We start from the raw sequence: 16,326 nt of genomic DNA, 5'->3' as shown, positions 1-16,326 counted from the left end.
TGGAGATACTTTAGGTGGTAAGAGAAAAAAGTAAAAATTGTGCTGCAAATATCAGAAAAAAAGAAGCCAGAAAAAGGATCTCATCTTCTTGTGATATTTGCCAAAATATATTTTATTTTACTTTTGACGCTTTTTTAGGCTTTATAATTTAAAAAATGGTTGTGGAGTGTTAAAATGAGCAGATACATATTAATAAACTCTTATTTTAAAAATCCATCTGTATTGGGTGAGGTTCAATAAAATACATTAACTGTTGTGGTTGTAATGTAAGAAAAATCTCAACATGTATAAAAAATGAGCAAGAGACAGAGGTCAAGGGTCGCGGTTAAACAGCATCATCGCTGCGATAGAGAATAAGGAAACAACAAAATGTGCAGCGGCCACATCAATTCTGTCGTTGTCAGTAAATTGGATGACAATCACTTTGACCTCTGCGATGGCGGCTGGGGCAACATTGACACAATAAAAAATGAAATGCATTGTATCAATTTCCTGTTTCTCCCTCTGTGTGTTGGCGTGTCAAGAACCCTAAACAAAGTGTTGTTCGAGGAATCCTTCATCTTAAATGTTTTACTGCTGAGTTGGAACACAGTAAGGAGACTTAGTAGATGTTTAATATGTTCTCCTCAGTTTGTTGAAAAATTATTTTAAGTGTTGTTAAATTTTATGTGAACATGCAGCTTGTGCAAACTCGTGTTTCGGATCTTGAACAAGTTTGCTGTGAAACAGATTGATGCCTCACAAACTGTCATTATGTTCTTAATATCAAACTTAATCTAATTAGAGGAAAGAGAAAAATAGAAAATTCCATCCAATTTATTTGCAAAGTACAGAGGCCCCTTAGGGACATGGGAAAATTGTTTTTCTTTTGCATTCCCTTGGAAAACTTTTGAGTTCCCTCGCAATAATGTACTGATCAGTTCATGCGACATAATTGAATACTGAAAGGTTTTCTTACAGTGGCTATCGTACCTTCTGCTTTTATATAAGCAGAAGGTATAAGCTTTTTCCATGTATGTTAATATCTTGTTTGTGAGATATTTGAAGTTTTATATATTTTTCTTTAGGATAGAAATGCACCACAAACCTCTGTGCAAAATGCAAAAGCAAAACAGGTCAAACATGGGCTTTCCATCCCCTCTAAGATGTAAACAAACTTTATGTAAGAAGGAAAGAAAAAAAAACTACATCCAAACGATTTGGACTATTTATTTCTGAGTTATTTTCATGGGGTAATAAAGTCATCTGACAGTTTTGATTGTGTCTTTTTTTGTGTTGGTGGTCTGAATGTTTAATAAAGAGTCATTTTCATGTACATCTCCATCTCAACCTGACAAAAGGTTTTAAACATGCCGTGAATAAATCGATTTTCAATCAGCTTTTGCAGCAAACGTTAAGAATATATATACATGTTTTCACTGAGGCCCTTTAAATGTGTATATTTTTGAAATTTGAAATTGACATTTGTGATGTATAACCCCTTCTATGGTCATATTCTATGACCATAGAAGGTTCTAATATGTTGACTTCATGACAGACACATTCAGGTTCATTTTATTCTAAGAAAAGAGAAAATCAAGTTGGTGGTTAACATCAGTCAAGCAGCTTCTGCCCTGGTACATTAAATAAAATACAATAAATGACCCTAAACAAACTACAAAGCAATAGCTCCCAATGTTAGCAGCAGTTAACGTTTGTACAATTAAACATAGCTAAAATGGGCAACATTAATAATAACATTTAAAAACATAGCAAATTTAATCATGAAACACTATATATTATTAAATTTGTCTACAATGTATGTCAAAATATAGTACCTGTAAAGAAAACACAGAGCTGATCCTAATAGATACCACAATTACTGACGGCAACAGAAAAAGGGGGAGGAGTTGTCAGTTACTGGTTGCCATGGTAACCGCCAACCGCCAAGAGTATAGAACTTAAAACGCCAATAAATGTCTGAAGAAACAACTTCTTCACTAAACTAAATTGCGAGGGAAAGAAAAAGAAAAGTTTTCCTCATGACCCCTGGGGGGCGCCATAGCAAAAGCAGATTTAAAAACATACAGTTGACTAAACCAGTGGTTCTCAAATGGGGGTATGCGTACCCGTAGGGGTACGTGGAGGTACTGCAGGGGGTACGTGAAGCTTTTCAAAATATCTTTAAAAAATCAGTAGGCTCCTCATAATAAGTCTTGGGAAAAATTATTTTGTAAAAAGTTCGATAAAATATAAATGTGTGTTCATACACTGAATTTTATATTCAGTATTTACAGGGTATTTACAGCACTGTACCTCTTTTTTATTCCAAAAATGTTTTGCCCGTGTCAGGGGGTACTTGACTAAAATTATATTTTTAAGGGGGTACATCACTGAAAAAAGTTTGAGAACCACTGGACTAAACAACAGTTCACACAAAACAACAAACAACTCTCTCTTGAATGCCAGGGAAATGTTAATAGTCTTAAAAAAGGTTTTAAGGGAGACAGTGAATGAACCTGCCTAACATGTGGAGGCAACCACAAAAGTCTAATTACCTCTGAGCTTCATCTTCATCTTCATCTTCAGGAGCAGCTGGTCAGCTGACCTTAGAGACGTGAAGGAGACGACAGGTGAAGCAAGAGAAACACCAACATTTTATAAATCAATTCTGTAGCTCGACGAAATGTGATCCAAAGTTACAACCTTGAACACTAGTAGCTTTTTATTTAAACAAACATTCACTGCAAATAACTTAAGATGTGACGAGATATATACTTTGACGTCAAAATAAGAAAAAGTAGCTTTTTCTATCACAAACCTTTTGTTTTTTTACATGTCTAAGTGTTTCGTTCCTTGTTTTAAAAAGCCTTGTAGCTGCAAATAATGAATGCATGCAGAGCTCAGATGTGACAAAAAGAAAAGCTCTTAAAACTTCACATGTATGAAATGTTTCAGGGTTAATTTGTTTTTAAAGCTCAAATAAATGTTTTGCAGGAAGGAAAAAACAGAAAAATTACAAATTATCAAGATAAATGTTAGTTTACCTGCAGCAGTGATGTGAGAAAGCCTCTCAATTCGGGGGAGCAGTTGTTGACGTTCTGCTTTAGTATTAGCTTTTCCTATTCTTGGAGTTCTTGTGCGTCTTCGTATGATTTCACTGCAATTTCTTTTTCTTCCTTGAGCCGGAATAAAAAAACACATATGAAGTATATCTTCTGCAGGCTGCTGCTGTACAGTACCAGCTTCTGCTCAGAGCCAATCAGCAAGTATAGCTGGATGATTACTCATATCCACAGAAGTGTGGAATTGGACAAATTGGAGTGTCTTTTCACCCGGCTCAGAGCTTCTTAAAGTGTCAGGCTAAAATTGAACTACTTCAAGGCTAATTGTGTAACAACTCTGAGTGCCTGCACCCAAGAGTTATGCAGAAGATTGAATGTTACTATGGACAAAGACGTATAATGACAATCAGTTCTTGAGCCTTGAAAAAGTGACATAGAGCTGCTTTCGAATTTAAATCAAAGTGAGCTCTGTTAAAAAGGCAGCGGAGGACATCCGAATGGGTCGTTTTGATAATGCCAGCAGAAAATTGCATCTGCAAAAATGTATCTTCATCAATATGTGTTGTTTATGAGCCCGGAATTTTATTTTCTAAATAATCGCTTGTACTTTTGCGTAAAAACAAATGCACAAAAAGATTTAAGAAACCTTAGCCTTGTTTATGTTTCTGCCAGCTTTCCACTTCAATAAAAACAACTCAGAACATGAAATATGAATTTCTGTCACAAAAAGTCAATTAGATATAGATCTGGACTTAGACTGGGCCATTCTTACACATTCTTGGTGATGCATTCTCTCTCCAGGTACTCTTAAAGGGCTATCATGTACTTTCTAGTACATAATACGTTTGTTTAAGAAACAGGAAGCTATTCATCATCACATCAGTTGGGAATAAACAACTTGTTGTCAGCTGAAAGATAATCTGCCTTTTATTATCCTTTATTTACCAGTTTAGTAAATAAAATTCAGGTGCAACTTATTTATTTATTTGTTTTGGGGGGTTTTTTTGCCATGCATTGTATAAACAGGTAATTGTTTTGCGGATGAAGGGTAAAAACACGATTTTTTAAATTGCAATCCATAGCTGCAGAGGTAAATCAATCCCATTACCCATATCGGGGGTGTCCAAATTAATTGGATTAATTTTGTGTAGCATCCATTACATAAGGCTAAACACAGCAAAGGTTGTAAAAGAAAATTCTTATTTTCATTGCTGGGAATAATCATGGATCAAGTTCAAACAATCAAGTGATTGTTTGTACACAGCAGTGGTTAATCAGCTAATTTAAACTATTGCTAAAACTGATGATCTGTTAAGAGTTGGTGTGTGGGTCAACTTTTTTTTTTTACTGAACTGAAACACACCGAATTCTGCAACACATCTACATGTTAAGGTTGTCAAAGTCAAGCTAGCATAACTGACCTTCTTTGCTATTTATTTTAAATAAAACCTTTGACTGACCTATGAAATGTAATACCCTTGAAACTCATTTTACAGCTGTTGTAGTGTTGTAAATGAATTACAAATCACTTATATATATATATATATATATATATATGACCTAAATTTAAGATTTAGTGTGTTTTGTTAACAAATTGACACTTAAAACCAATGGCAGTCATTGTCAGAAAGGATTTTCTTTGCCCTGCAGCAGGGAGCTGGAGGTCATGTTTCAACATGTCTATAAAACAATATATGCAAATTTTCTAACTGGATGTGCTACACCTGTATGATTAAGTTAATTTTTTAGTTTTCAACTATATATTAAATCATCATCTAAAAAAATTGCATTGTAGATATGTTTTGCCAAAGAGTCATTTTTTTCTTTATCAGCTCATATGCCTTTATGAATCCAGCTCCTTAAAATGGAGTCATACTCATTGACTGTCATTTCTATAGAGAGATATTATATTTGCCCTCTTTTCTTGGCCAATATATTATTAAAGCACGTCTCCCAGAAGACTACTCCAGCCACATGGTTTCTATGGTTACCACCATTATACCAATGCCTTTTATGAGTTTCGTGGACATCACCTTCTAATTACTTCCAGAGAACAAATCCTAGTTTCAAATAAATCCAGCTTTATTTTTAATCATTTTTCAGGAATTAAAGGTGAAAACTGTCCAACACGGGCAGCAGGTGTGTCAAAACCGCATCGCTCCAGACACGAATCAGGAGTGACGCAGCTGGAAATAAACTTCAATGGATAATAAGTGTTGAGGTCTTACTGAAGGGGGGGGAAAACCGGCCTTGGGCTTTAAATAAAGACTCGTAGGAATGATGCAGTGGACATGGTGTATGTGCTGTGGGGAAACCTTTTGAATGAAGGGCACGGTCTGCTCCACTTCAATTTATAGAGCTTCCTTTTTCCTATAAAACTAAGCTGCACTTTGGGGAAAATATTTCCTTATCCCCGTCACAGCCAGCGCGACCCCCAAAACCCGAGAGGTGGTTGTGATTAATGTTACCTGCCCCTGCTCAATATTCAAGCTGCTTTTTTGCTTCTGGACATAATTGCTTTTACACAAAACATCATTCTTACAAACCCTAACAGATAATTGGGGTCCTGTATCTTTGGGTTACATTTGTTGTAGCACCAATAATACCTACATTTCTGTTCTAAAAGATTTCCTCAATAGGTTTGGTGGTTTTGCAGGGTTGTTGTTGACAGTGCAGTGCAGACAAACACTTCACATTTGAACTGTCACCTACAAAAACCTCGTTTCTCCAGATGCTTTCAAACACTTCCCACTTTACTATAAAGAAATGTGAAAAATCTACACAACTATGTTAAAATGCCGGGTATCTGTGAAGGAAAATAATTTGGCTACGATAAATAAGCTGGGAAAAAACAACCTAACTTCAGTTGAATGTAAAAGCTGTAAAAACCTTGGCTATAAAATTATGCTAACCTTTAAACAAACACCTTGTTGAAGCAACTTTTGATTCAGTTCCAGCATTTAGTCTCTTTCTATAAACATCTGCCATCAACTATAGTTAATGTAATTAACCTAACATACAGTTCAGCTGTCCTTGTTGGATTTCTTTTCACTACAAAAACACAAAATCTAAGTATTTTTAGTCTCGTTTACTGTGCAAATATTTTATTATACTTGTAGTAAGTCAAAACTAACTTACAAGTATCTCTTCAGCAGATACAGAAGCTTGTTTTAAGTAAATAATTCCTTAGTATTTCTGAAAAATGCCTGTTCCAAAGGCAGATAAATTTACTTATAACAAAACAATTTCCCCATGTTATAAGTAAAATAATATTAAGGAATTATTTACTTAAACAAGCTTCCATATCTTTCTGATACGTTACTTTTAAATTACCGGTATTTTTGTCTTAATTGAAGTTGACTGAGATATTTGAAACTAGACCAGAAACTAGACAAACAAATTGTGTGTTTTTGCAGTGTTGCATTTGTTAGCTAAAACCGTATTTTGCAGAGGCGTTAAATCAAAAATTGTTTCTGAATCAAATTATGACCCTAAAAAAATCAAGATTTGCATCTCTACTTTTCACTAGCTCTTGTTGATTGTAATGATCTTTACATTAAGTATTGATTAATATTACTCTTAATGCTAAAAGGATTTTTTTTTTTAAATCATCAGAAATCTGAGTCCTCAATGAAAAGGTCCAGGATTTGTTAATGGAAAGTGAAAATGACGAGTTTATAACTTTAAAAAAAACATTATTGTAACTTAATCATGTTGCAACAATAAGCAGAAAATTCAAAATGGGATTCTTGTTATCCTAAACACAGGATTTATTCATCATAACTCAAAAGTGTTGAGCTAACATCTAGACTTCTATCAGACATAAAACATGTAACACAGAACTACAACCTGCCAAAGGAAATTTACATACGCACTCTTAGACTTTCTTGCATTTGCTGACAACAGACATTTCCGACACCGCCTGTGTAATTGCAGATGTATGGCATTTTCCTATCATTTAGTATTTCCTTCACATGAAAAAAGAAAATTAAATGTCTCCAATCTCAGATGAGCCAGCTGTGTTGCAAACAATTTCCCTTATGAGTTGTGGAGCTCCATGCTCCTCTATTTAAATAACAGCAGAGGTCACAACTCTCCGTATTTTTATAGTGAGCAAAGACAGCCAATGTAATGGTTCACCTCCTCTGAGTATCAACCTGGCTGCCAACACCGAACTCCAAAGTTCCCCAGGAATCTGCTGACTCTGGTGAACTTTATAATAACTATTCTGTCTGACTTCTGAGAGAGCTGGACGGTCCCACTGGAAGGAGTTTGACTGGATCTTGACGGTGCCTAGAAATTGCCTCCTGCACCCAAGGTCCGATCTGCTGTAATAACTCGTGTCATGACACTTGCACTTATCTGCCAGTCTCTACATCAGAGCATATTTTCAGTTACAATTGATGTAGCAGCAGTTTATCATATCGTTAAACACTGTGTTAGCTATGAAGTAGAATGCTAGATATAGAAAGATAGATATGTTTATGTTTAGTTACTTTTATTGAGATCCCCATTAACATCTGCAGCAGCTATTCTTCTTCCTTAGATTAAAAAAAACATCACATTAACAAAAAATCATATTACAGATGATATATTTACATGTTTTTGAACTTCCATTTGGGTTTCTACTACTTCTAAAAACAGCACAAGCCCTTACAAAATCCACCCAGGAGGTTTTTGGTAGTAAGTTAAGTTAAAATGTATCATAAACCTCCGAAAGGTAACAAATCAGCAGACACTGTGCCTCACCTAGCAACATCTGCGAAGCCCAGCCCGTTACCTAGCAACCCCAGCACCTAGCAACCCAGACGGGCTTCCAGCATGTTTTACCGAGAACGCGCTGGAAAAGACGAGCGTTTCGTTATTGACTTATCTTACAGAAACCATTTGCTGCTTTCTTGTTGGTTGTGCAGGAAACTCTACAAATGATTTTCAAAGATGTATGGTTTCTTAACTGCGCATCTGTTTTTTTACGTGCCAGTGTAACCGTTGACTAGGGGGCGTGGCCAGCCAGCAGCAGCTCATTTGGATTTAAAGTGACAGAGACCCCAAAACAGCTCATTCTGAACAGACCAGACTAAGCTCTAATTATCCAAGAATGATTTTGTGACAGAAATGTAATGAACACGTTTATATGTATCCTTGCCTGTTCATGGAAGCATAATATGCCACCTTTAAAATAACACATTCAATTTTTAATTACTTTTAAAGAAAGTCTCTAGTTTAAGTTAGGAAACTATTTCACATTCCCCATTCAACATAAATAGTATCTTCATTTAAAGTGCTCTCTACTTTGTCTTATATACAATTTTCTCATATGTACAATAATATATGTAAATTCATAGATAGATAGATAGATAGATAGATAGATAGATAGATAGATAGATAGATAGATAGATAGATAGATAGATAGATAGATAGATAGATAGATAGATAGATAGATAGATAGATGAAGTGAGAACTAACTCATCAGTGGATAATAAATAATCTGTGATAGGTTCAACTTGCTACCTGGATGTTTAAGGAGCCCAGCCCATCTGCATGCACAAGTGGACACTTATAACTGGCATATAATTATGGACCAAGGATATGGCAACCTTGCTTGGGAGTGAGCACGCTGAAATGATGCGAGACTTGTGAAAGTCAAACAGCTACTTACGAGCTGAAGATGCATGCCAGCTGACATGAAAAATCTGGCTTGTTGGCCTGAGGGCAGCGGAGAATGTTGATAGGGAAAGCTGGAGGCCGGTGATTGCTCCCTGAAGCACACGGCACTCCGCATGACGAGCTTCCTCTGCATGACTCGGACATCAACAGTGACCTCTACACAATGGTCATACATTAGGACAGCCTCCCTGAAAATGAGAGGCAGAAGTGTGCAGGGAAAACGTGGGCAGAGGAAGAAGGAAGCTTAATGAGATCAGTCAGGAAAGTGGACATCTCTATGCCACATCCACCCCTGTACATCCAATAAATTTTCTGTAATTTGTTGGAGCTGTACCCACAAGAGGAAAAACTGAGCAAAGCGTAAAGGAGCTCATGATAGCACTTGGGTGAATATATTTTTTCCCCCTTTGCTCAATACTTGCTAAGATTTTCATCATTATTTTGTTGGCCTGGGCATTAACATTTGCCTTGGAGAAAAACATGCAGGCTCGTGTTAAAGTTATCAGCAGGGCCGTGAATTCAATTTCAAACCTCCAGCCTGTTGAAATGTCAAATGCTTAATGAAACTTATCTGTATTCACTTCATGGCACTTTTTTATGCTGGCTTGCTTCTATTTGCTTAATTTTCTGCAAAGCCTCGCCCAAATAACATATCATGTAACGATAATTTAGTTTATGTCTGTGGCATCACAGATAATGTCTGTTAATTTAAAAAGAAATGGGGACTGAAAGCCCTCACAGTCACTTGATCTCTGTGTGGTCGTTTCAACAATTTCAAAAACTGCTGCCTCCCATATTGGCCTTTATGAGGCACACAGGAGAAGAGGTGAAACTAAGAGTCCAGAAAGTTTTCTGGATGTTTTCTCCTGAAAGAAACTGAACTTGTATTTTTATTTATTTGTGCATGTGTGTTTGTGTGATTGTTGTCATTTTTATCTAGCTTAAATAAGAAAAGTCTTTTAAAAAGGATGAAACTTTAACTAGATTCAGATGTATAGAGTTACATAAACTTTTATATCTCAAAAACAAATATTTGACATTTGTTACTTAAAGAGGCATTATTATATACTTTCCAGGCACATTTGTCTTAGATTAAAATGTCTTTGATCACCTCAAACTTTAAACATGATGAAAAAGCAAAAACAAAATACATAAGGCGACAGTTATTTCTTTTGCAGCACTGCAGACAAGCACACAATAAATGTGTTTTTAGTGCTCTGTCAAGTTCCTCTTGTTCATCGAGTCAAAGTTCGTTTTAGCTTGGCCTCGTAGTTGTGAAGCGGTTACTGACTGATTCTGAGGATGTTTTTCAGGTAGAAGTTTCAAAACATCGCCTGGGGCTCCCGCAGTTAAAGTTTGCCCTTTATTTCATCACTGCAGTGTGGTGTTACCGCACTTGTCTGCCACTATCGAGAGCAAATCTAAACACAGGAGTAAGGCCATTTTGATGAAATAGTAATAAAAAACAGTGCATAAAAGGCTCAGGTAACAAGAGTAATATGACTAAGTCAACTCACAAATTCATCGTTCTCTGATCTGCTGATCGCGTCTGCTGGTGCAGACGTTTTGGCACACAGAGCAGCAGGTATTGCAGTAAATTCTTAATTTATTAGATGAAGTTTCTCCTCTTTTTATGCTACTTCCAGCTTTTTCAGCCTCCCGAAAACATTATAACGTGAGTCACAGTTTTCAGCTCCAGTCTATGAACATAAATATGCGAAGAGCCATCCAAGATAAAATGGATTTCAAAATATGTGTGATTTAAATCAATGAGGTGAATTATCCCTCTCTGGCAAATTAAAATGCAGTTGTGAATGGCCTCATTTGATGAAAGGAAGAGAAAATTGCTGCATTAAAATAATTTAAAGCCCTTCTTTGAATTAAGACTCTCAGAAAGTAAAAGTCCATTTGATTATACTGTGGCCTCAAAAACACTTTTCTGCAGAGGCAGTGTCATGATAATTAATCAGGACTGAATTAGTCTGTTTTGAAGCTTATCAGTGCTAATATGATGATAGGTCTTATATCTTTCTTCATGTAGCTTCAATTTATTGTAAGAATAATGACAAAGAGATTGATGTGTAAGGGTTTTGTTTTTCTCACAAAGTATTTTTGCAAATACAATGCCGTTTTTACGTTTTGTCACATTACGATCTCAAAATTTAGCTTATTCTTCTGGGATTTTGTGCAGAACAACATCTATTAATGTGCAATTGTGAAGCGATAAGAAAATGGTACATGTTTTTTTATTTTTTCAGAAATAAAAATCTGAAAAATATTGTCAACCCCTCTCGGATAAACAGCTATTTTCAAGACTTTCCACAGGTTTTCTACTGGCTGTAGAGCTGGACTCAGATCTGTTGCAGCCTCACTTTAGGTCCATTCATCTCCTTACTGACTCTCAGTATCTTCCCTGTTCCTAGTAAAGCCAGGATACCCACAGCATGATGCTGACACCGCCATGTTTCACTGTGGGGATGGAGTGTTCATGGTCAATCAATTTGCTTTGGTCTCATTTGATCAAAGCATGTTTGTGAGGCAATTCATTGTTTTTAAAGTTATTTTCTGCACCATCCTGCACATATTTTGTTATCCAGTCATGTAACTGAAATTTTGTAGATGTTCATCAACAGAAATGTTCGAACTTTTTGGCCTCGAAGACCAAAGTTTAAAAGTAAAAATAACTGAGCAACAAAAAGTTGATTTTTGAATTAAAGCTGACTTTATTATGTTTTTTATTATTATTTAAATGCTCAACGATTAACTAATCATATAATCATCCAATATTTTAATAGTAGAAGCAAATTTGTCTTCTACTCAATTTTGAAGAAAACTGATCTGTAATTCAAGATTTAAAAGTATATATATATACTTTTAGTTTATTGAGCAGAAAGCAAGTTGTGAATTTTGGGGATTTATTTTTATTAGGTATTGCAACAAGGAAAGAATGTGGGTCAGTTTTCCTTCCACAATGTTTGCAACAACTTATTAATTGTCTGTGATAGCTGGTAAAATGTGTACATTACTGAAGTGCTGTCAGGGACCACACAGGATCATTCTCAGGGGCACAAATGGCCCCCGAGCCACAGTTTGGATTCCCCTTCTTCAGATACTGTCAACATTGACTGTAGAACCACACCAGCAATAAAGTTGCCATGGGAATGTGCATATTTCCACAGTTAGCTCATTCTCAACAAATCTGAGCCTAGATTTTATGCATTTGCACTCTTTGTACATACTGTAGGTCCCAGATCACTATATAAATAACCCTATCATCGAAATAGTAAAATATAAAATATTTTCACTGGTATTGCCTGATGTTTAAAAGTAACACAAAGACTAAAACCACAAAAAGTTAAATATGCTATTAAAGTGAAACAGCAATGAAATAACACATGGGATTTATGGTTTCAGTTATGTTTAAAAATTTATATCAATGAAGCTTTTTAAAAGTTATTTCTACGAAAAATCTGTTTTTATCAACTCGTTCAGTTAAGCCTGGGAAGAGGAACTGTTTCAACAGAAGTCCTCATAAATTGCAAGATAGCCCAGAGAGTTTTCCATTAAAATCAGTGCTCTGCTTTTAAAATGAAGTCATGTTTGAGATAAAAACTAATAATTATAGAGCCTGATGAATAAAATAAAGATTTTAAAACCACCTTTATAGTTTTTACCCATATCTCCAGGGTGACACTTAATGGAAATAAACCTTTAGTTTCTGCGTAACAGATGTACACACAAAAAAACATAGCTTATGGTAAAAGAACACGCTCTTTCAACGTCTTACATACTTCTGCCTGGAAACTGTCAGTATTTTTCCCGTCTTGATTGGTGGAAAGATCAACGTTTACTCCGCCGAGACAGTCAGCTGTAGTTGTCATGCCAGGCCACTAGATGGCGCTGCGATTTTAGCATATCGTCGAATCTGACTCTTAGCTTCTACCGCTCTAGCTTCCTAGCTTCCACCTCCTTGTAAACAGTAACTCTCTCTGCCTCACATGAACTAAGTGTTCATGTAACACATATATCATATATTTCTTATCAGAAATTGTGTTAAGGTGAACAGGTTAAGTAGCACAACACATACAGCACAATGTTATTCGCCATTGAATACCTGTCAAGTTTTGGATTTGTGAATACGAGGAACGTCGCCGTCCGTTGGGACTGTCAGAGGAGGGAAGGGTGGCGGGAGGGGTGAAACTGACGTCAGAGCGGGAGATATTTAAGGAAAATAATAATATGGGAGACAGAGGGGTAAAAATCGGCCAAAGCGAGAGACTTGACAGGTATGAATCATTGTTGGGTTTTTTATATGCCCACAGATGCATAGAATAAACTCTTGTTAGACCTGCGTTCTGCGCATGTGCGTTACAGAAACGTTTTACTCTGAGACCTGATTTCAAAATGTGCCTGTGAGACTCTGGTCACTCGTGTAAACTTGCTGTTATGGTTCAACTGAAAAGCAGCTAAGGTTTTATACCAACATAAGTTAAAAATTTTAATCCCAACATTTTTATCTGCTACAATTTTTTAGGCACAAATTGACTTTGCAATACTATTTATACTCAGCGTTTGGGAAGACTTGGTGCCGTGTTTATCCCAGTGGTTATGTGGGGGCTGAAAAAGCATGACAACAGCAAGTCTCTAAATCCGCTTTTTATTTAATGGCCACTCCAGCAGTGATACAATCCCTCACAGACCCCATTGTTAAAATTTCTCAGAAATAAATGTGTAAGGAGAAATAAACAAGTATGTCATAGGGGAAAACACAGAGAGGGGGTGAATAACTCAACTGACTTCCATTTCCATGGGTTCAAATACTGTTTTCATGCCATATTCTGAGAGTCTCTCAAAGTAAGCGAAATTATAAATTCTTCAGCAAATGACAGTAAGCAGAAAATGTAGGTGAGAGCAGGGTCAAAACAGGGTCTTACACATGATTATTCCATATTATTCCTTCTCTGGGGTAAGCATCTTTTGTTTGCTTTTTCTGCCTTTGCTTTTTCTACTCACTAAAATGTGAATTTGTTTAAGTAAAATAATTTACCATAATTAGAATAACAGATCCACATTACCAAAAAAATTGTGCATTTTACTTATAATGCTGCAATAAAAGATATAAACCTCCATAAAGCATAACCTTTCATGAGGTGATGTTTTCCCATCTTGAACATGTGTGGGTGAAAGAGTCAAACCGATTTGAATGTATGTACAGTAAGTTGCTCCTGAAAAAAAAAAGCAGGTTGTTATTTAAAATGCTACAGGAAGTGGTTTTACTGTTTCCTTTGCCACTTCCTCAAGGAAAGGAAACATGGCTTCAACCTTTATGAAAGGAATAACCATTGCTTTGTTCCTTATTGAATTTCATCACACATTACTGAAATTATCTATTGAAGTTTCTTTAATTCAGTGTGATTGCACTTTTTTTTTAGATTAACAAGTCATTGTGTTCCCCGCCTTTCACCCGTACCCCCAAAACTCTTCCATGACCCCACTAGGATAAATGGGTTATTGATAATGAGTGTATAGATGGAAGTCTTTGTATTTTTGTTGTTGTTTCTGTGCAGCAAGTGCAACAGAATGTGTGATCAAATGTTTGTGGCAGGGCTCAAATGTCCCTAGATACGGTTAAAGGGATATATTATGCAAAATCGACATTTTACACTCCCAGTTGGGTCTCAACTGCTTCCATGTACTAAAGAGTGGCAAAAAGTTCATGTTTTTTGGTGTCTGGAAAATGAGAAGTTTCAAAATTCTCCACATTCCAAACTTACAATGCACCGGGGCTGGGCTCAGCTAGCAACATCAGCCTAGCCAAGCCCTGTTACCCAAGTGGAGCTCCTCTTGCAGCTGTATAATGGCTGCTGGAAACATCAATTGTTTCGCTGCATTATTGTTGGTTGTGCAGGAGGGTCTACTAACGGTTTTCAAAGATTGCGATTGTAAAGTTGCACATCTGTTTGCAGCCATTTTCACGTTTTGAGTTGGCGGGCGTGGCTAGCAGCAGCTTATTTGGATTTAAAGAGACAAGGCGCTCTAAAACAGCTCATTCTGAAATTACTTCAACGTAGGCAGAACCGAGCAGACTGAAATCTCATTATCTAAGAATGACTCTGCAAAAATAGACCCAACCTGTTCAAGGAAGCATTATGGGTCACCTTTAAAATTTGACATTTACTGTACATACACAGCATAAACAGATAGTTATCCTTTTATTTACTGGTGTAACTGAAGCAGGATTTTCAGATCTGAATACAAATTCAGGGCTTTGCGGTGCCCAATCCAAAACCATAACTTTGTTGATCTTTGGTCACTTTGCAACTATTTTAGTGTTGTGCTTGGGGTCATTGTCCCTTTGGAAGATCCATTTGTGCCCTGGACCTTACGAGCTGGACTGACTGTGTCTGCCCTTGTGCTCCTCCGCTGTGCTGATGTGAACCCAGAGCGGCGAGTATTTAAGGCCGGCTCTTTCCTCCTTCCAAGTCGCTCTGTTTATCTTTATTTTCGAATCCCAACACTCACATATGCATGCCTATAACACATCCAAGCATTTGCATTACGCCACTGATCCCAACACTTAGACTTCATTGTAGTTTTTTCTTACTTTTATACTTTATCTTTCATAAATGCTCCTTTTGTGCAACTTTACCTGTCCTGTTTTTGCTTTGGCACTGAGCCAGTCGTAATAGACAAAATGTCCTTACCTTGTGACTCCATCTGTTTTGTGAAGTGCACCAGTCCCCTTCTGTACCAAAACTCCCACACAGGAGCAACATGTGTGGGTGTTTCCACAGTTGGGATGGTTTTCTCAGGGTTGTAAGCTTCTCCTTTATTCATTCAAATGATCATCATTTCTATTTTAGTTTTATCAGACAACAGGACATGCCTCCAAAAATTTAGCTTTTTGTCCTTGAGTGTATTTGCAAACTTTAAACTGTCTTTAATTTTGTTTTTGGAGTAATGGGTTCTTTATTATTTAGAGACCTATCAACCAGGAGTCATTTTAGTGTTGAATTTTTTGTTGTCTGTCATTTTGACTGTCTATCCTAGCCAATCTAAAACAGTAAATGTTTAGTCTAAATATAATGTAGGACTATGTAGAAAAAGGTTTTATTTTTTACAGTGTTTAACAGAGATCTTCAACTCCAGTCCTTAAGGGCTGTTTCTTTGGTCCAACACACCTGGATCAACCAAGCTCTCCAGAGACTTGCTAATGACCTCATTATTTAACTCAGGTGTGTTGAAGCAGAGACACAAATAAAAGTTGTAAGTCAGGAGTCATTTCTGCCTGGACTTGGGTGACATATAGTGTCCATTTTCCCCATTTATCCATAAAGATGTCTTCTTTTAGTCTAAGAATGAAGGTAACTTTTTCCCCCTTAACAATATTCAGCTATTGTTGTATCGATGGAGCAGATATCTGACACCAGTTCCTTGTTATGGCTTTTTTGTAAGCAATTAACAGAATCTTAATCAAATACACGTCTTTTTCCAATAGGTATTTTTCATATTTTCAAGATACATTATCTTAAAATCCTTTGGTATTTGGTACCCACACATTCTGTCAATTGTATTGTTCACATTCCTCCAAAAAAAGTCAACTTTTTGACACTCC

The 16,326-nt window shown here is 36.4% G+C and overlaps 1 long non-coding RNA gene across 1 annotated transcript; it reads right to left on the bottom strand.

The window, feature by feature from the left end:
- Positions 1–7,525: 7,525 nt before the first annotated feature.
- LOC114138696 (uncharacterized) lies at positions 7,526–12,904 on the bottom strand. The gene is made up of 3 exons (XR_003594271.1): positions 12,826–12,904; positions 8,704–8,899; positions 7,526–7,585 (listed from the first exon to the last, which is right to left on the bottom strand). It is a non-coding gene; the product is annotated as an uncharacterized LOC114138696 (long non-coding RNA).
- Between the last annotated feature and the right edge of the window lie 3,422 nt (positions 12,905–16,326).

The sequence above is a fragment of the Xiphophorus couchianus genome, chromosome 23 (genome assembly GCF_001444195.1).
Source record: "Xiphophorus couchianus chromosome 23, X_couchianus-1.0, whole genome shotgun sequence".
Taxonomy (NCBI): domain Eukaryota; kingdom Metazoa; phylum Chordata; class Actinopteri; order Cyprinodontiformes; family Poeciliidae; genus Xiphophorus; species Xiphophorus couchianus.
Note: the sequence above shows the minus strand (reverse complement) of the source record. Positions and strands in the feature narration are given on the sequence as shown.